At 42.5% G+C, this 22717-nt stretch overlaps 1 protein-coding gene across 1 annotated transcript in view; it reads left to right on the top strand.

Annotated features, from left to right (window-relative positions):
- The first annotated feature begins 307 nt into the window (after window positions 1-307).
- Window positions 308-22717, top strand: part of LOC311139010 (neural cell adhesion molecule L1-like protein) — an 84053-nt gene continuing 61643 nt past the window's right edge. Inside the window, exon 1 of the mRNA XM_084173837.1 lies at window positions 308-440. The gene's annotated coding sequence lies outside the window, so the exon portion shown is untranslated. The remainder of the gene's footprint in view (window positions 441-22717) is intronic.

Below are 22717 nucleotides of genomic sequence, written 5' to 3'. Positions count from 1 at the left end.
GTCTTCATTCTAATAGCCTGGTCCAGTCACCCCCTCCCCCTCCCCAAAACATGCATGCCTATTCTGTGAGTGGAATAATGTTGCTGTCATTGAGTGTGTTTTAACCCGGTCACAACATTGAGAAGTTGTGAAGGGTTTTCTCGGTTGCCATGGATTTCTAAAAGCTATTGACTGCGATAGGGTCCCTTTCTCTGAACGTCTTTGTAGACGAAAACCTATTAGTTTTTCTTCTTTTTCACAGGGGGGGGGGGGGGGGGTTGGTGGGGGGTAGGGGGGGGGGCGATAGCATCTACGCTCGGGGAAGCGTTTTCGTGTCATTCTAGTTCTGTCTGACCAATTGCGCACGTTTTGAGATTCAGGAGCGCTAAGCATCTCAGTCCGCTATAAACTAAATTCAACCTCTTCAAACTACTGGAACGATAGGAACTGCCCTTAAAAAGGTACATGTATTTACTTTTGTAAATGTTTATTAGCATGGTTTGGCGGTAAAGGCGTAGTCTACATGTTGTTATCCATCATATGTTCTTGTTCATTTAGTTAATCATTTTGTGATACTTTGCTCTAAAATTGGCAAGCATACATTATCACAGACGGTGCATCAAGTAGCCTACTTAGATATAATAACCTAAATAACCTATAGTCAATTGCCTATAATAGAACGACATATACAATCAAATTGAAAATGTCAGAGTGAATAGAAAAATGACTTATAGGCTAATGACACTGTAGCCTAGAATGGATGTTTGCATCTATTTGCCTAGTTTGTTTAATTGTAATGATAAACAATGTTGGCTTACATGAGTTCATCTCATTGATTTCAGTTACATCTACATGGATTTCTTAAAACAATATCCACTGATCACACAGCATTGCAACACATATCATGGCCAGTGATATCTTGCTGAGTCAATAGTGTAGAATTTCAAGTATTTTCACAATTTGGAATTATACCCCACACAACTAAGGGACACTTCATGGACACCCTTAGGCTACCCCCCATGCATAATCAGTCAGTAATAGAAATAAGCAAGAATATGTGCAAACTGTATATTTAGTTTGTATTTACTTTTCTTAGAGTTAAATTATTTGTAACATACTTTTGATAGTACTTTGATATTACTTGCTGGTCATAATTGCTTGCTGGTCATTTCAGTAGGCTAGAGATCAGAGAGAAAAAAGGTGTTCAACATTTCTTTAATCCAAGATGTTGGTGGTTCATCTCTGGCACCACATAGCAATCCTTCTATCACTCCTGACATGTTGAATATCCTCCTAAAAGACCATGAAAAATAATTTTGTGTTGTCAAGCCCACAGTAGCCTTAATTACTTCCTAAGTGCAAACATGGCAAGAACTGAACTGAATTGCTAACGAGGACTGCAAATCACCTGTAAAATTGTGTGTACTCTAGATTTGTTCCTCTGTCTTTTTGAACGATTCACCACCTAGACTACAATTAGGTAGGCTATCAAGAGGCAAATGTTAGTGGGCACATGCACACCTGATTCATCTCTGAGTACAGCAATCGTCTGCCACTGAGAGCCACTCCAGGATTCTTGATTACTTTTCCCCATCGAGGAAATTAATCTCCATCTTATGCATTGGTTTGGATTATGAGGCAAGGGTTTTTTGTGGAGAGCACATGGCGTGACAATATGATGAGTGATTTCTCTTTAATGAGTATGATTAAAGTCACATTAGAAGTGCTCAGCAGATTACCGTTATTGTATTTCGGAGCGTCTACATTTCATAATTGATTTTGAGCAAGATGGAACAGGTGATGACGATTAGTTTTTGTGTGAGTCTAAAGATACCAATATGTGCAGTATAATGAAGCGTACTTTGTTTTGCCTCAATGATTCCTCTCATAATTGTCTCCTGTAGCTCAGTTGGTAGAGCATGGCGCTTGCAATGCCAGGGTTGTGGGTTTGATTCCCACGGGGGGCCAGTATGAAAAATGTATGCACTCGCTAACTGTAAGTCGCTCTGGATAAGTGTGTCTGCTAAATTACTAAAATGTAAAATAGCTAAGTAGGAAAAAAATAGCTCAGGGGGGAATATTTGTTGTTTTGGTTGGTGGTTTCACAGCACACAGTAAAGTGCCTCTTGGGGTTTATTTGTTTAGAAAGCCTATATGGTTCTCCTATCATATGGTTCAATTCCCTTTTCTTCTTGTGCTTGTGTGCAGCAACTCTTGCCAAGCCACATCAATTAGAGGGACCTTGTGAAGATCACGCTTCCATTTCTGGTCATATCTCAGCCTGTCCCTAAGCACAGAAAAAAAATCACAAGTTATTTTGAACCCCTTCCAGTAAAGGTGGATTGATGTGCCTATACCTAGTTCCTGCAATATGTACACTGAGTATATACCACCTGAAGTGTGATATCCTGTAGAGATGTCATGCTGAACCAGTTAGTGCATTATAATTCAAGGCTAAAGATAAGAGTCTCTCATGGCACTAGGTGATCACGTGTCGTCCCAAGCCTCTCAGTATTCAGGCCACTGGTGCTTTGTACCCAAAAGTAGGTCGAATACTTCTCACCAAACAAGTTGAATGAAGTCCAGTGTAATTGGGCAAGGAATGGTTCCACCACTAACTACGTACCTGCAGGTCCATGTCAGCCAGGCCAACTTCTCTCACCACTTAACATGCGTCTCCGACCAGACAGATTTCATGCCTATTTTGTTTTAAGGTAATGAAAATGCATGAAACATACCAGATTGTGTAAGACTAGTAAGGCTACTGACATGGACTTTCAACATGGTTTGTAGACTGCACAGTTCGATTCCCACGGGGGGGCCAGTATGAAAAAGTATGAAAATGTATGCACTCACTAACTGTAAGTCGCTCTGGATAAGAGTGTCTGCTAAATGACTAAAATGTAAAATGTAGACTCCAAAAAGTGACCAAGAATGACCAATCCCTCATTCATGCAAGTGAATACATCCACATTATCATCTGGACTGTACCTGTCAGGTAGTGTGTCCAACTGACACATACTCAGACAACATCAATTTCATTCCCTTACTCTCTCTTCCATACACAGATCCAAATTCAGTCAGTCATACAAACCCACACCTGCGCCCGTAACTACATTTGTATTTCATTTTCATGCAATCCCTAATACAAACATGCAATGCCTCCTGAGGCAGAATGACTTTTAAAGCTGAGAGAGACACAGTGTGTGTATGCATGTGTATTTGTGTTTGCGCACACAAGCGTGTTTGTGTGTGTGAGAGAGAGAGAGAGAGAGAGAGAGAGAGAGAGAGAGAGAGAGAGAGAGAGAGAGAGAGAGAGAGAGAGAGAGAGAGAGAGAGAGAGAGAGAGAGAGAGAGAGAGAGAGAGAGAGAGAGACTTTTGTACTTTAACTATTTGCACATTGTTACAACACTGTATACTTACATAATATGACCTTTTAAATGTCTTTATTCTTTTGGAACTTCTGTGTGTAATGTTGAATGTTAATATTTATTGTTTACTTCACTTTTGTTTACTATCTACTTCACTTGCTTTGGCAATGTTAACATACGTTTCCCATGACAATAAAGCCCTTAAATTGAATTGAATTTAATTGAGAGAGAGAGGGAGCTGCAGGGAGAGAGAGAGAGAGACTCCATTACTCTACACCAGGGGTGTCAAACTCATTCCATTGAGGGCCTAGTGTCTGCTGGTTTTTGTTTTTTCCTTTCAATTAAGACCTAGACAACCAGGTGAGGGGAGTTCCTTACTAATTAGTGACCTTAATTCATCAATCAAGTACAAGGGAGGAGTGAAAACCAGCAGACACTCTGCCCCCCGTGGAATGAGTTTGACACCTGTGCTCTACAGGTACCCCCCTGACTGATGGAATACGGATTACACAGATGCTTGTTAGAGATTACGGATGAGCTTGACAACGGGAAGCAGACATGAATTGCTGTACAGAGCCCATTTATGATGCCCCTTTATCCCTTAATCTATAAAACGCTGGTGATTCATATCTCTGGACTGTGACAGAGAGCAATTATACTGGAACAGATACTGATATTCATAAACACTGATTATATGAAACATTGTGACACACCTAGATGTACTCCAGACAGCAGACAATGTATGGTATGGATGACAGTGTGTTGGAAGATGTGTGGTGGAACCTAGCAAGTATCCAGGCCTAATTGAACTTCAACTCAGGCTTCCGTTGGTACAAGCAATTACAGCGACGTCTCCTGTTCCCTCTGCTGCAGCACTACCTGAGCCCTCCTCTATCATGTCTACTGCTGGTGACAGGAGGAAGAAGCAGCATGTCTTGTATGTACTGGAAATATGTTTGGGTAGATGAAATATTAATTCATCATTTTCTACAATCCCTGCCTGCTTTTCCGGAAATGTGCATATCTGTTTTTAGTATGATACCTCTAAAATTGACTCCGGGGAGAGATAGCGGCAAGGGAATTATTCTGTCCATTCAGCCTGGGGGGTGGGGGGGAATTGGGTGGGGGATGATGAAGATGCAATGATAAGAGGTTGTGATCAACCAGAATTCACCTTCATATCTTATTTAACAGGCCGCTGCATTATTGGGGCCACTGGTGAATATGATCAATGGCAGCCTGCACTGCACGGACAATTAATCTGCAAAGTTAATACTGAAGGACAAACCTGCAACAAGGCCAATGTTATCGCACATGTTCAGGGGTTCCTATCCCGGAACAACCCAGTGGGAGGGCGATAAAAGGCTGGTCTCTCTCGCTGGCAAGGTTCCCTGTACACTTCCGGGCTTAAGGCAATGGCTGGGCCTATCATTCTCCATGTTCTTTCAGTGCCACTGTACCATGTGACATGGCTAAAGGCTATTGCAGAGAGTGAAGCCCTGCAGTGCCCTTGCCTTATTGCAGTCTGGATTATTATTTGCTCGTGGTTTACAAGCTTGTCATATCTCTGATGTTGTCATGTGTTTACAACTCATCATTCAGAAAGATGCAGTTTGTGGTATTGTTATGTCTGTGAAGAGGCATTCACAGCTCCATATTATACACATCTCCCCTTTATGGTCTACTCGCTGCCTTAGGCTATTTGTGAAAGGCTTTTCCATGGCAATTTTGGTCTGTAAAATACATTTCCTTTCACTTTGCTCAATGAAACAGACAGCGTCTGACTTGTTCTGCCTCAGTACATGGTAAAAAAGGGAACTTCTGGTAAAATGTTGTACAGTTATATGAAAAACAAATCCACAAAATCTCATCTTGCAATGTTTTCATAGGAATGAGAACCACAACCAATAGGATTAGGTTTTATTGAAGGCCGTTTGAGCGAACTGTGCATTGCCTTTCTGAAAGAACAGGGTTTACAATCTAGCACTGAGCCACTCTAGCCCCTGCGCGCCTATTTTCATTCAGATGTATAGTGCCTTTTGTTTTTTGGTGGTCTGAATTTTCACAAGTGTTTCTAATAAATGTAAAAAAACACACAATGAAAAGGCCAGAGTATCTACACTACATGACCAAAAGTATGTGGACACCTGCTAGTTGAACATCTCATTCCAAAATCATGGGCATTCATATGGAGTTGGTCCCCCCTTTGCTACTCTAACAGCCTCCACTCTTCTGGGAAGGCTTTCCACTAGATGTTGGAACATTGCTGCAGGTACTTGCTTCCATTCAGCCGCAAGAGCATTAGTGAGGTTGGGCACTGATATTGGGCGATTAGGCCTGGTTCGCAGTCTGTGTTCCAATTCATCCCAAAGGTGTTTGATGGGGTTGAGGTCAGGGCTCTGTGCAGGCCAGTCAAGTTCTTCCACACCGATCTCGACAAACCAGTTCTGTATGGACCTCGCTTTGTGCACGGGGGAATTGTCATGCTGAAACAGGAAAGGTCCTTCCCCAAACTGTTGGCACAAAGTTGGAAGCACAGAATCGTCTAGAATGTAATTGTATGCTGTAGCATTAAGATTTCCCTTCAGTGGAACTAAGGGGCCTATCCCGAACCATGAAAAACAGCCCCAGACCATTATACCTCCTCTACCACTTTACAGTTGGCACTATGCATTGGGGCAGGTTGCGTTCTCCTGGCATCCGCCAAACCCAGATTTGTCCGTCGGACTGCCAGATGGTGAAACATGATTGATCACTCCAGAGAATGCGTTTCCACTGCTGTAGAGTCCAATGGCGGAGAGCTTTATACCACTCCAGCTGACACTTGGCATTGCGCGTTGTGACCTTAGGCTTGTGTGCGGCTGCTCGGCCATGGAAACCCATTTCATGAAGCTCCCGGCGAACAGTTCTTGTGCTGACGTTGCTTCCAGAGGCAGTTTGGAACTCGGTAGTGAGTGTTGCAGCCAATGACAGACGATTTTTACGCGTTACGCGTTACTGATGAATTGACTTGTTGGAAAGGTGGCATCCTATGACGGTGCCACATTGAAGGTCTCTTCAGTACTGGCCATTCTACTGCCAATGTTTGTCTATAGAGATTGCATGGCTGTGTGCTCGATTGTATATACCTGTCAGCAACGGGTGTGGCTGAAATAGCCGAATCCACTAATTTGAAGGGGTGTCCACATACTTTTGTACATATGGTGTGTAAGGTCCTCAAAGGTACAACAAAACCTGACAGCCTTAACACAAAGAGTAAGAAGTTATTATCCTTTTTTTTATCCCCTTTTTCTCCCCAATTTCATGATATCCAATTGCGATCTTGTCTCATCACTGCAACTCCCCAACAGGCTCAGGAGAGGCGAAGGTCAAGTCATGCGTCCTCCGAAACATGACCCGCTAAACCATGCTTCTTAACACCCGCCCGCTTAACCCGGAAGCCAGCTGCACCAATGTGTCGGAGGAAACACTGTTCAACTGACGACCGAAGTCAGCCAGCAGGCGCCCGGCCGGCGACAAGGAGTCACTAGAGCGTGATGAGCCAAGTAAAGCCCCCCCGGCTAAACCCTCCCCTAACCCGGACAACGATGGGCCAATTGTGCGCCGCCCTATGGGACTCCCAGTCACAGCCGGTTGTGACACAGCCTGGGATCGAACCTGGTCTGTAGTGACGCTGCGCCACTCTGGAGGCCAGAAGTTATTATCCTGAATGAAAGTCAGCAGAATTATTCCCCTTTCAATTGCAGTCTAAATTCCAGATAATAATATAAGAGCGTACTGAACAAAGACAAATGGAATAGAGGGGATCACAGTCTCCTTGTGTGTGTTGCAGGAGCAAGGGTACAAGGACCCCGTAGGGACATGGTGTAGAAGGGCAGACAGGATACATTTTTTTATTTAACTAGGCAAGTCAGTTAAGAACAAATTCTTATTTACAATGACGGCCTACACCGGCCAAACCCGGACAACGCTGGGCCAATTGTGCGCTGCCCTATGGTACTCCCAATCACGGCCAGTTGTGGTACAGCCTGGAATCGAACCAGGGGTCTGTAGTGACGCCTCAAGCACTGAGATGCAGTGCCTTAGACCGCTGCGCCTCTCCGGAGCCCACATGTGACAGACAGGCATGTGGACAGGAAAATAGCCATTGTCTCAAGTGGCATGATAAGAGCAGGAATCAGACAGTTCCCGTCCCTTCCCTCTCAGTTGTTGGGTAAATGTCATGTAAAACCACTAGGCTAGAGATAATAGGGAATGTAACATACATGAGGCTCATGCAGTGCTATGTAATAGAGCAGCCACTGGCCGTTTGTTTCTTGAGTTGATGGTCAGGGTGCCGGAACATAATTACACATAATTTATAGACTGCAAATTGACAACAAGAAGCCCAAATAGATATAATATTTGATTAAAACATAATAATTTCAAACCTTGCTTACATTTGTATACAATCACATATATCTCTTTATTATGCGTAGGAATACTTTGGAACAGATTTCTAAAATAAAACAAAATCCCTTGGAGCTGATTGGCTGGTGTTTTACAGTATTTTTTGTCCACCCATTTATTTAAATCAGAAACCTGGGGGCCAGTTGGGGAACCATATCACTTACCTCGCACCGACCATACATCATGGGCAATGAAATATCTTCACCACAGGAGGTTGGTGGCACCTTAATTGGTGAGGAAGGGCTCGTGGTGATGACTGGAGCGGAATCAGTGGAATATTATCAAATACATCAAACACATGGTTTCCAGGTGTTTGATGCCATTCCATTTGCTCCGTTCCGGACATTATTATGAGCCGTTCTCCCCTCAGCAGCCTCCACTGATCTTCACCATACTGCATTGTTGTTGACTGAATCTGATGGGTAGACAGACACCAACAAACAACAACAGGATGCACAGTGATCCCATACATCCAAGTGCACACAAACACAAGCAGCAGGTGCTCCACCATAATCACCTAACCCACGTGTGCTCACCATTTGGCGGCTTCCCATAATATTAAAATGTAACTCCTGTTTTGTTTGGAATGAGATATGTCCCTACTAAAAGCCTCATCCAGAGTCTGTAGGGGAAACCGGTGGAATGTGTATCCCTAAGACACACCTCAGAGTGTGAGGGCAGCAGTACTTTGAGGTGTCCTCTGGGACCTCATTACACAGCATGGAGCTCCGCTGGGGGCTGTAAGAAGAGTAGATGCCTGGCTGCCTAGGACTCTCAGCTGGTGATGGAGCTACATGCTACATGTAGGATCACTGGGTGTGATAAGCTATACATCAGCAGCCCAACGTGTGCTGCTCTGCATAGCACGAGCCCGTTTACCGGCTCAGCCACACCTAGAGTCAAACAGGGCTCTCCCCTGACAGAGGATCAGAACACTGACCAGCCATGATTATTCAAAGAAACAAGGAGGGTATGCTAAGTGGTTGGATGGGTTGCTATTGTATGTGTCAAATCTTCTCTCAGTTTGAAGGTGCGGCGATTGTTGTGTGCTATTATCCTTTGTTTGTTAGAATTGTTTAATGTTACCGAAGCACAACAGCTGGAAACAAATGACTTTCTCTTTTCAACTGAATGAGTGCTTTCAGAGTTTATCATAACGAAATTAGAGTTGCTTTTCATAGTTGATTTCCACAGCTCAATTTACAAGTAGATGACACCCTAAGACTCATTAGCAATCAGCTGAATGTTATGATGCCGTTTTCTATTATAAAAGCCATTTTACATGCCTACAAATTGACTGCTTGGCCATGAACTTCCTTTTTGGAGAGATGTCAGAATATTTGATGGTGTTCTGAAAGTGTTTGTGTCTGTCCTTGGCATACTGGGGGTCGACTATACATACAGCCAGAACACAGCGATAGTCTATTTCTTAATGTTCTCACCCCCAGACATGGCAAATGTTGAGTAAAATTGCAAAACTGGTCGAGACCCAGCACCATTTATCAGCTCGGGGGTAACTCTTCTGCCCATTTCTACTAATCTAACCGTGGGACCACCTGCAGAACAGTGGAGACACTTTGACCTCATTATTTTTCGAACTTGGCTGGAACCATTCATTTTTATGGCACTACATTGGATTGGATTGGAGTGAACCTGCCACCTATCACCTTCCAGAGTTTACTGCTGGATTTTGCTAGTGCCTGGGGAATGGTTTTCTATGAATTGGCTGCAGGTGTGTCTGGTTAAATGAAGCTGAGGGGTTTTGTCTGTCAGTGGGTTAGGGGGCCCTGTCTTGATAAAACCACTAACTTAAACGCCATGGTGTCTTTCCTCTCAATCAGCACCTCATCATCCCCAATTAGATAGAAACCCCTCTCTGTGTGGCCACCCCACAAGGCAAGGACCACTGATGCCATGTGAGGATAATACATGTGTCTATAACAAAGCTATGGGATAGTATGAACAGTGAATTCCGCCTGTTGCTATTGTTTAATACTCTTCAACTGAAAATGTCTTCATCATGTTTTACTATGGACGCCTCCCTCGAAGAGGAATTGAGCATAGGCTTTAGTCCAAATCTACATTTGCCATTCAAATGTGCCGTTTAAATTACAAATTGACAAACAAAAGAGCATAAAGGAAGGGGCGATCTCTGTGGTAAATAGTCTTTAATTGCATTAGCTAATCAGTACAATGCAGGTTTCCCTGAACGTTGCAACAGATTGACTCTACTGGAGTCATGCAAGGCAATTCCATCAACATTTAGCTCTCATTATCATTTGCGTATCAAATTAGCATACACTAGATTGGTATTGTAGGCTGTTGTGTGCTTGTTATTTGGGGAAAGAGCTTGGATATATTGGGAACATAATATTCAAAGTATTCTGAAAACAAAATTGTGATATTCCTTTTTAGAGAATGATAAAAGAGTAAACTGACCATAATGATTTCTGTTGTCTGTTGCCCTCATATTTAGCAATTACATGTGCCCTTAGGTTTTCTTATCTTATTTTCAAAGTAAACCATCTCTAAGTAGCGTCTGTGCCATATTTCTCTCTCAGTGATTGAGCTTGGGGGGTCTTTCACTCTCCCTAAGCCCATAGAGATACTAGTGAGTTTTTGCACGTATTTTCCATACAAACTTTCTTAAAGACAGCTTACAAAAGCTCAATAGATAAAGGTGAATGATCCAACAGCGTGCAAAACCTAAGAATGAAATCTCCTGAAGTCGAGGGTATGAAATAGACAAATAGAATAGTAATGCCATGGAAACAATGATACCAACATGCAAATAGAGGAATCAGTAGAGATAAAGATGGGATATAGATGCTTGGTTTGGTTTACTCTATAGGGACTTGAGAGAACAAATGTAATTCCAAATCCATTAAAATAATGGACTTTGCTTTTATTTCTCGATACAGTTAGCACATAGACAGACCTCACACAGTCCAGTGTTATCTCAGTGCTTTGTGGATTTAAAATGGCTGTGAGGCTCCAGGCGATGGCTTTGAAACAAAAACAGATCAATAGGTGATCTCAAATAAATCCTGCTTTGATATCTGGGGCTACAGGCCAGGAAATGTTCCCATCAGTCTTTGTTTAGAGTGCAGCCAGGTTGCTCAAGATTCCACTGCGAAATTCGACATTCGTCCAGGTAAGCAGGATGTCGGGAGATTACTTCAAACACGGCCACTAGGGGCATCAGTGAGCCGCGAGCTCTGGCTCCGAGGGTCCGTGTTCAATCCCAGTGCTATGCACTCCTTTTTTTTTTTACCCTTACCTTAACCATTTGGAATGAATGCCTAAAATTAACCTTTGAAATTTGAAATTTACGGACAAATGGCGGATTCTGCAGTGAGACTCTCCCCTGATTGGATGGACAGCCTGCGCTCGGTGTCATTCCATTGACCCTGCCGGTTTCCTGTGGTGTCTCTCAGAGTCGGACTGTTTGTCATTTTTCCGGTGCGAGCGGCATGTAGGCCTTGTGTTGCATGACTCACCTCAAACACTATATAGCTAATTGGGATGCAGCCGCAGCTTTGTAGGCATTATGTCGTCTCCTCGCAAATGACAACACTCCATGGAACTGATTTTTCACAGCTCGGATTCGTTAATGTCATTCAGATGTGTTTAATAGCACAGTCTGAAGAGGGAGAGAGAGAGATAGAGAGCGAGACTGTCGTGCAAGCATGTCTACATGTGGAATTGTCCTCAGCGTAATGACTAAGATTGCGCTATTATTGTATCCAATGCCGTCATCTTTAGTTGTCTTTTGTTTTCAGATCAAACTGTACTCTACAGGCGCAGGCAATAATACTGTCTGACCAATTATTGTCTGAATAGGGAGCTTTTTATCTATTCAGCGTCATACACACAATGGCTTTTTTCATGAATGAATTTGTCACGATCGTCAGGGAGAGACCAAGGCGCAGCGTTGAAGGTGAACATATTTATTATTATACTGATCACACGATCAAAACAACGGACGATAACGTGATGTCTACGGTTTAACACAAAACCAAATAAGAACAAGAAACCACAAACACAAAGGAAAAGACAGACAGTTTAAATATGGCTCCCAATCAGAGACAACCAGCTGACACTCGTTGCCTCTGATTGGGAGTCACTCAGGCCAACATAGAAATACAAACTAGACCCACAACCTACCACACAAAACATAGAAACTAACACCCTGGCTCAACATACGAGAGTCCCCCGCGCCAGGGCGTGACAGAATTAAACACAAAATATTGTGCAAACGAACACAATGTGCCTGAGACAAGAGGCTTTAAATGGATCTGTCTGCAGCTCTCATCACCAGTTGACAGTTATTGCCTCTGCTCCAGAATCTCCTCAACCTGTGCACACAGTAAACAATGCAGGGGTTAAAGGTCCCAGACTGGGGGTCATGATAATTGGGAGAGCATGTTGCTCAATAAGATGACAGGGTCTATAGAGGGTGAGCTCTGGTTTATCACCAGAAAGCAGGTATGATTGACAACCTCAGCCTGGGGACCTACCAATTCCCTCAGGCACTTAGCATTTAACTATTCCCTGCTATAGCCTAAGTAAATAAGGCTTCCTGTTTATAAATTATTTTACACCTCAGTAATTCCTTGTTGCTATTGGCTGCAGCTGAGCCCGTTTCCATTGGCAACCTGTGCCACTAGGAACACGTGATGAAACTATCAGAGTGTGAGGTGCCTGTGGCTCTGGCCCATATGTTCTCACACAACAAACCTGTCCACAAGTGCTTCACCCCTAGGGGGCCCTCGCCTTCTTGCTGAACACACTTGTATGGCCCCCATGTTCCCATCCCTGGGTTAACTCACCTGCAGTTGAGATCTTTGGAGTGTGTTTAAATACTGCCTGGTCCCCCTGTTGTCCCCCTGTTGTCCCCCTGTAGCAGCAGGAGACCTGTGTTTAGGATGCCCCTGTTTCCTGTTGGGGTCACCCACCAGCAGTGGAGGCAGAGAGAGTTTGGGGGGCATGGACCACGGTCAGGTTCCCCCCTGCTGGTCCGTGCCTAATGCCATTACTGACTCACAGAGGCTCCCTCAGTTACCCTCCCTCTGTTTGCCCCTGAAACAACAATCTCTGCTCACCCCACCCTGCTCACCCCTCACGCCTAACACCTGTGGTGTGAGTAGAGCTTGAGTAGAGCTCTAAGTGTGCCAGGTCACCCATTAACCCCCTGAATTATCCTATCTCTTTATGCCAGTGTATGAAGGGCACTCAGACAAACTCTTCCTCATTCATTAGAGAATAGTCTGCATTCCTTCCAGTGAACATGGACATGGTTTGCTGGCCCTCGAATAGCTTTCATTCTGATTGTGCTTCTGAACAGTAGCGCCACTGTTCCCCCCATATAGATAACCTTCACGGCTCAGCCCTGTTTGGAACAAATATACTCCTCCTTGGCGATGGGCTCCACAGTCCAAAACAGTAAACAACTTTTCAATTCACTCTCTCAGGGCCCACATGGCCCCAGTGGGAGGGAAGAAATAACTTAAATTAACGGTTTTAATTGTCCGTATTGTTCAGATAAAGCATTTGAAGTGATTATAAGGTTTAGAACTCTTACTAAATTTCCTACATTTTAGTGCCTGCCCACTGGGCACCCACTGGTTGAATCAACGTTGTTTCCATGCCATTTCAATGAAATTACGTTGAACCAACATGGAATAGACGTTGAATTGACGTCTGTGCCCAGTGGGTGGTTAGCATATTGCGTAACACATGCAGGCAAGTGAGCATCAAGGCTAAGCAACTCAATGGGTCAAATGTGTTACGGCTGATGTTCATTCAATTAACATTCCATGCTATGAATTCAGTGAACAAGAACATCAACAATCAGGGTCTCTCTGTTGTAACATTTGACCTGTGTGCCTACTTATGCATACCACAAAGAGGATGAGTCAAAACAGTATCCTCAGATGGTTTCTTGAGTGTCTCAGCATTATCAGTGGAGTCACGTCTACCTGTCTTTGAGCTGTGAGGCTGTGAAGAGGAGCTGAGACTGCGAGCCAACACAGGGAGTGCTAGTACTAGCGCTGCATGCTAAGGGGGAATTCCATTACCTCGCTCAGCCAGGGAGATCTCTCTGCACTCAGCTCAGACAGGAACCAAGGGGGATTTGTTTTCCTCAACATGAGCAGCAAATAATATAAAATATTTTTCCCCCACAGAGTGCCTGATACATGGGCCTGTGTTTTTCCAGCTTCTTGCTGCTGCTGGAAAGAGGGGAGATGGCTGACATAAAGAGACGTGCCTCTCTGTCACTATCAGTGGACGGTAGATTGGGTGATGTGAGAGGCAATTTCAATCTGATGCTTTGATTTGTTCCATTAGTGGAATCCAGAAGCCGGAGTCTGAAAACGGCACGTGACTGCATTTTCTTTCCTCCATATTTCAGTTTGGTTTAAGGTTTTCATGAATGAGTGCAAATGTATCAGTGTTGTCAATTTTCTTTCACTAAAAGGCTTTCCTCAACCAACATGTTAACACCACATCCTTTACATTAAAGTGTACAAGCTGAGTGCCTTGAGATGTTGCATATAAGGATAGCAGCAACCCACTCCATCAAAGAGGTTCGTTCAGACAGAAAAAGGACTGTCTGGTCTGTAAATATTGTCAGCTAAGCTCCAGTGCTTTGCTGCGCCATAGCGATGATATTGTTGGCCGACCGGTTCCTGCCTGTTGGGCTGGTGAATGAGGAGAGACAGGCCCATCAGCAGCAGAGACCCCAGAGGGGGATCCCACTGTCAGAACGGAGCCAGAAGGCTCTGGGCTCATTGTGACTAGAATGCAGAGCACAGCATTCTAGAACTCCACCAGCCATCATCATTAGAGCGTCACTGTTCCAGATCATAATGGCCATCCCTGCTCTGTTCTGTTCTGCCACCTCGGCACTTTCTGAGGGCTCATTGGAGACCGGGTAAAGTAATGAATTAATGGTGGTGGGATGAATCCTTCATGCTATGTATAGCCGTCACCCCTTTTAGACTATAGTATGCATTGAGCAGCTCTTTGAGGAACCAAACACGGTAAGTGGTTTGGAGGTAACGTCCTCTCTCCACCAAGCCCACATCCTCAAAGGCGGCTAGTTGGGGCTTTTTGCCCTTGTTTATCTTCATTTAAAGGCTGGAGAGAAGATGGAGTTGTTTACTGGTTTCAATATTGAGTGCGGGAGCAGGAAGGGGAGGAGGAGGGGCAGACAGTGGAGGTAGTGTTTGGCTTGGGGGATGGGGAGCTGGTTGGTGCTGGTGAGCTAATGGAGGTGCTATCCTTAGACTCCTAATTACATTGGAAGAGATTTCAGATACCCATACAATGTACATATTCAAACACGGAAAACATATCACTTTTCAACAGGAGGATTATAAAACGTCTTCCATATTTCCATAGAATGAAGATCTATAGTCTTCATTAATCATGATACTGTTGAGTGCTGTATTTTTTTATCAATTCAACGTCATGACAAGACACATTAATCAACTGTGTTTACTGTTGAATGCTTGTAGTCTTTTTCCAATTATGTGCTATAGAAGGATGTATAGTGGTGTAACCTTCCCCCTTTGTCATCTTTGTGGAGGAGGTATAGATTTTTAGCCAGCCAAATGAACTGTTTGCTGAAGAGCCTGCAGTCATTGTGCTTAGCTGATTTCCCCTTTTTAAGCACGCTCATCCCCAACTCCAAATGTACACTTTGCAGATCAATAACCTTCCAGTAATTTAACGCTGTCCGCCCCAGAGAGGTTGAGGTCAATCCACTCCACCATCATTGAGGTACTCGTTGATTCAGTGTGGTTTAACGTCGTCCAACCTGCTGTTGCTATTGAAAAGGCTTGTTTGACATAGTCGCAGAAAACAACACATTTTCAATTGTCGCCATGTTTTTCTAATGTATTTTGAATATGGTAGTAGGCGGTCATTTAATTTGGAGGCAGCCATGAGAGGAACATTTTTTTATTCCTGATTTGTCTCCTGACTTGAATCATCTCTGGCTGTCTTGACGTGATTCATATCTGTCACTCGGTGCATCATTAATAATGATTAGCCTGTGGCTGTGTTGTGGTCTACCTGATGTTGATCAATACTTATATTCCATTGGATCAATGTCCTGTGTCGTCAGTTGGGGAGTAGTGAACTACATATAGCTCTACTACATTTTGCAGTTGGTGGTAGTTAAACTAAATTCTAATCTTGGTTGTGTTTTCAGTAGTGAATTAAAAAATGAATTTTGACTGCACTGGGTCTATGACATTTCAGATTTATATATGATCATTTATCATGAAGTAACTTTAGTTAAGTAAACTATATTTTTCTTAAGGGTAGCTTTAGTGTAGCTTAACGTCTTCCAGTGTGAAGTAATTGGTAGCTTGTTAAACTATATTTTCAGAGTAGCTTTCCCAACACTGTGTGTCTTCATGCAGAACAGGGGTTCTGATCTCTGGTTATTTGTTTTGAATGGCATTTCCCTTTGATTCCTGACCAGTGATGATGTCTAATCTTATTAAAAGGCTTTGCTCTGTGGTAAAAGCATTGTGTGCACTGCGGGAGACAGCCGTTTGTCCAAGTCTGTCCTACTGTAGCTCCCCCTGCCTCTTTCAGCCTCCTCTTCTCATCGCCTCCCTCCATCCTCTGATGGATCCTCTACCTCTGCTGCCTCTGCTTCTGTTATCTCTGATTATACCATGGCATTGTTGAATACTCATTTCTGATTGGCTTGAAGGGCATTCTATGGCATTCTAGAGCGTGCATTAGATTATTCAGAACATCAGGCAAAGTGCAGTTCCTCAGCTATAGATGAAGGACTCATTTTAATATCTTTGTGTGGGTGTGCTGGTGGGACGCTATTGTAATCTGCACTGTGTAGATAGATAGCATATTGGTATGGGCTGGATGTTATTGTAATCTGAACTGTATAGATAGATAGCATATTGGTATGGGCTGGATGTTATTGTAATCTGAACTGTATAGATAGATAGCATATTGGTATGGGCTGGATGTTATTGTAATCTGAACTGTATAGATAGATAGCATATTGGTATGGGCTGGATGTTATTGTAATCTGAACTGTATAGATAGATAGCATATTGGTATGGACTGGATGTTATTGTAATCTGCATTGTGTAGATAGATAGCATATTGGTATGGGCTGGATGTTATTGTAATCTGAACTGTATAGATAGATAGCATATTGGTATGGGCTGGATGTTATTGTAATCTGAACTGTATAGATAGATAGCATATTGGTATGGGCTGGATGTTATTGTAATCTGAACTGTATAGATAGATAGCATATTGGTATGGGCTGGATGTTATTGTAATCTGAACTGTATAGATAGATAGCATATTGGTATGGGCTGGATTTTATTGTAATCTGCATTGTGTAGATAGATAGCATATTGGTATGGGCTGGATGTTATTGTAATCTGAACTGTATAGATAGATATCATATTGGTATGGACTGGATGTTATTGTAATCTGCACTGTGTAGATAGATAGCATATTGGTATGGGCTGGATGTTATTGTAATCTGCTCTGTGTAGATAGATAGCATATTGGTATGGGCTGGATGTTATTGTAATCTGCTCTGTGTAGATAAATAGCATATTGGTATGGGCTGGATGTTATTGTAATCTGCTCCGTGTAGATAGATAGCATATTGGTATGGGCAGGCTCCCTAAATTCTGAAATCGACTGAACTTTGCATGTTCCTCCTCTGTATTGTAGATTAATCTGCTTAAAGCTAAGAAAACCATGCCAGAGAAACCCCTGCCAACATCAAAAATGGAACACGTCCAAAACTAAATGGATCAAGCCGCCTCTACAGCCTTTCAGATGAGAGCACTCTAGTTCACTTCGGTTTTGATCAATTCTGTTTTTTAATAACCTCCCTTCATACTGTAGGGCATTACTGTGAATAGGGGCTGAAACCCACCCACTGTGAGCTGGACGTACATGCACAGTGCTGTGGCACACTGTGTCTGCCATTATTAACAACCAGACACAGTATCTAAAGGATACATGCATTATGCATGATGTGGTAACACCAAATCATAGTTTTCCACCGTTGAAGATTTTGGTGTAACAGGATGAAATCGTAAGGGACAACCAGCTAAGGTACGGCCCTGGACTGACCAGAGGTCCCGCTGGGTCCACAGCGTGAGCCCAAACCAGAGATCAATTGGAGCTTTCATTAGTGCTGATTACAGCAGAGGATCATTCTCTTCTGTCTATTACAGTACCAACCTCTTTAAAAGCATTAAGATTAAAATCAATGAAATACAGCTGTTACATTTCACATCCTTTGATGTGTGTGAAAGCAAGATTATACGTGTCAGATTGAAGGGTAAATATACTGTATGCCGTGAGGGCATGTCAAGGGCAAATGTAGTCTTTGCAACTAGTCACTGGGGCACAGCGGAAAAGGTCACAATTGAGGATTATTTCACTTTTGTATTGATTTATTTGCCTGATAAATCTCAACCTTTCAGTCCCCACATAACATTGTTTGTTAAAGATCAATGGACTATAATGGTAAAATATTTGACAATATTTGAAAATGCATTGTTTGGATCTTAGAAAGATGTAGCACACACACTGAGAGACACATTCCTGAAGATATCAAAGAATGCCAGATGCTTCATTCAGGATTTCCTGTTTGGTTAACTTTAGAAAAGCAATTATTGTTCCACCTTATTTAAAGACAAAACTCCCTATTTCTGAGGCCACCAAGGGAACCTAACTGACCATTGATGAAGAAGAGCGCATAACTTAGTAAATGGAAGAAAAATACATACTTTTACTGTCAAACTCTCTCCCCTTGCAATCCCAACTTGAATATGAGAAAAACAGAGGGTGTTTCTCAATATACATACTACCGTGCTCCGCACTCTCATGCTCTGAGTGCATTCTCCGACGACGTTCTCTTGAGTACGTTCTTGTGAGAACGTTCTTGTGAGAACGAGAGTGTGGAGAATTCATAAAACATAACATTTGAGAAGCACTCGCACTCCCCATACTGTATTACCTCACGCTTCACCTCCCCATTCACTGAACATTCTTCCAGCCAGGACAATGGCAATAGAGACGTACACAAAGCAACTGTTTTACTTCATAACTATCAGCTAGCTATATGTGAATTGTAATAATGTAGCTTACCAGATAGTTTAACAGGCAAAATGACCTAAAATGAATATTATGCAAGATAGATGTAAATTCTTCATTGTAGCAAGCTAACAATTCTTTGTGGCTAGATAACAATAGTTGCTAGCCAGTTAGCCCTATTGACTTATTATGGGCTAGCGATCTACAGTATGTTGGCAGGTAAACATGCCAAAATTAACACAGCATGTATTTAACGTATCAAGATAAAATATTGTAGTCAGGCAACATATGAGATGTAAATAGGCAACATTTCATTCCGAAGTCAGAGTGTATTTTCTATCGCTTCAGCTCAAATAATGGCCACCATTGATTTGAATACATTTTGCATTGTTTTTTACATGGTTGTGTCATATTTCTTTGCATACATTCCATTGAAGCTTGCATCGATGCATGCTTCAAAATACGTACAAACGGAGTACGCTTTCAAGAAGTGCCATCCGTGCTCTGTTTCGCATACTTTGGTTTGGACTCATACTCCAACCCTCCTGTGCTCCAATTTGCGTGCTCGGAGCACGGTAGTATGCATTTTGAGAAACACCCAGAGTGATCTCTTAACCTCCCTTGTACAGAGTCTTTCAGGGAGGCGCAGGAAGAGGAACAAACGCACCCATTCAGCTTCTTCCAAAATGCTAATGCCTCTGGCTCTTAACACTTTTTATTGGGGTTCCCATGTCAATACATGGCACAGATTGCCCTAATGGTGGTAGCGGATAGGGGCTTCGTGGAAAACATGGACATATTTTCAACAGAAGAAATGTGTGACAACAACAAGACTGGCTGGTTTCCTGTGGAATTTTGGCGGTCTTATTATGTCCCTGTCTTTCATTCACAAAGACATGCAAGTGTACGTTAACACACAAGCTCACAAAGTGAGCCTCTATATTACTTTTCTAAACATTTAGGCTATTTGGAAAAATATCAAGATTGCATTTGGCCTTGACATTTAAAATCTCTTGTAGAACTTATTGGCATTGTTGGCGACTTGGCGCTATAACAACCTTCACATATTTCTGGGTGCTGTGGGACCTTGTGTGCTGGTTAGAGTGAGAACAAAGGCATTTCAAGGCCGACAGAACAGGTGCTTTTGTTGAGACCCAAGGCAATTTCAGAGGATGAAATGTAATTCCAGCAACTCTATGTTCTCTTTGTCTTTAATGATGGCAGGACCAGTTCTGACTTGAGGAGAAACACTGAGGTCGTTAATGAGTGAAGGAGATGCAGAGGACAGTCATTGCATGGGAAGAAAGGAAATAAATGATTTCCTTATCTACATGGATAACCTAAAGTAGTAGGTTTAAAATAAGCGGTGTTTCTTTCTTTCTGGTCCTGACGAGAAGAAACTGTACTGCTGAACCAATCCAGTAAATGTGGAGGAGGAGTTAAGATGTGGTGCTACTAGGGCTGTGGCGGTCATGACATTTTGGCAGCCGGTTATTGTCATGCAAAAGCCTGCTGGTCTCACGGTGATTTACAGTTAATGAACATAAACACATTTAGTATCTCCAGGCCTCCATGCATACAAGTCGCATACAAGCCGCTGATGCACGTCTTTGGAACATTCTACATTTTAAAAAGTCTAATAAATCAATTTAATATACACCATCACAATAAATCCATTATTTATTTTAGTCAGGTCTAAAGAAACATTATGATATGAAGAAAATGTTTTTCAGAAAAACACAATATGAGTTGGCCTACTGTATGTTATCTGGCTATGCTCCATGCCATAGGCTGTAGGCTTGTTCATAAAGCTAAATAAAATAGAAAGCATATTTTTCCCATTCCGTAGCGAAGTGGCTATGTTGAGCGTAAAAGTGATCATTTGAAACTGGTCCTATATGCTACATTTAGAGTTATTTGGCAACTTTAACTGTAAATGATACAAACCATAGAATGCCTTAGAAATCCAAACATATATGGGCTGCATGATGCGACTATAGGCTATTGATGATACAGAGAGAGAAAAAAAACGTTCCTTGCCTCAGTTTGCACACACAGTTCTCTAATCAAGTGATCATATTTTCACCCATCAGACTATTCTCAATTTAATCTTGTCTTTATGTTTTAAAAAAATAATTAAAAAAAGAAACATCGATTTAGAATGGCCCATTATCAAATGGGCAGGAACAGGGGCAGGGGAAAATACATGTTATCTGTATGCACTCGAATAGCGAATGGAGGCCGCACGCTTTTCCAGCGTTCTGTTTTTCAATGATGCCTGGTAGGCTACTTCGGTTTTATAGCAGAGCATGTGCTTAATATGAGCATCTGAGAAATAAATATAAGAACACTTATTTCACTCCACACATCAACCACGTGCTGTTGCTGTGTGTCAGGTGATATTCCACCCAAACTCTGTATGTCATGGGCTCTCCAAGCCTGTTCCTGCAGCTACCCAGTGCTTAATTTGTGAAACCAAGTGAAATCTTTTCGGGAACATCGATAGTAACATGTTTTCGCAGCTAAACATATTTCACTAAACTGTTGACAGCCCCTCTGCGCGCTTAAGAAAGGAATAAAGGAGAGAGAGGAGATGGAAACGCATTGTCGAGATATTCTGTATAGCTAAAGGTAATGTGTCACCCAATTAATTATGAAAATATACCAAAATCCCTATTACTAGGCTATTCAAAATCGCCCTGCACAATCAATGAACCAACTGGGTATACTTTCTCTCCCAGACTCATGGATAGTAATGTTAGAGCGTAGCATGAGGTAGCTATCCAGTATGCATAATAATACAGTCCACACTCAAAGGCGATTACTCAAATTTGTTTAATTTTGGATTATAAACTAGACCAATTATGTACCAAAGACATCTTAAATCAGTTTTGTTTTATTTTCTTCTGCCATGCATAATATGTGGTAGGCTATGTATTGAATAATGGCACAATATTTATTTTTCAGGCTCAGAAGCCTATGGGTATGCACAAGCTCTAATATGCATATGGTTGTTTTGAACTAATCATCACCTTAGAAAGCTGTCCATTTCGTTGTGTTAGGCTTTGAAACAACATCCACAATGACCATGTTTTACACTCAGTTTCAACCTGCTGTTGAACTTCCTTCTTCAAATTGATCATATCAGTGAGGTGTTTTAAAAGCATGATACTGTTTTGATGATGAGTGTTTGATGTGATTTTCGATGGCATTTGCATTGATTTCAGAGTAGTTTGATCAGGCCCGCAAACGGGTTTAATCCGGCCCGCGAGATGATTTTGTAAAGTATAAAAATGCGCTGCAATTTTTCAATAAAATAAACTGCTGTTCCAATTGCGTCCCCTGGATGGCGCAATAGCAATTGTGTTAAGCAAGCAAACTGTTTATACCGGGGCAGAGCAAGTAGGTCAAGTCTGTGTTTACTCACAGCCGAGACATCAGTGACGCTGCAGTGAAAGCTAGCTACCTCATTGCTAATGAAATCGCAGTGGCTTCAAAACCATCTAGTGAGGGTGAATTTGTAAAAACATGCATGATGAAGGCAGCGGAGATTGTGTGCCCTGAAAAGCGTCAGGCTTTTGTAAATATCAGCCTGACAAGAAACACAGTTGCAGACAGGATTTCCGATCTTTCAGTGGATTTGGACAGCCAGTTGAAGCAAAAAGTAAAGTCATTTATTGCGTTTTCGGTTGCAATTGATGAAAGCACGGACATTACAGATGTTGCACAACTGGCCATTTTCATCCGCGGAGTTGATGACACATTGACCGTCACCGAGGAGTTTGTGGAGTTGGTGCCGATG

Source organism: Coregonus lavaretus (assembly GCF_964263955.1).
Source record: "Coregonus lavaretus genome assembly, chromosome: 12".
Classification (NCBI taxonomy): Eukaryota; Metazoa; Chordata; class Actinopteri; order Salmoniformes; family Salmonidae; genus Coregonus; species Coregonus lavaretus.
This window is presented reverse-complemented; position numbering and strand designations above follow the sequence as displayed.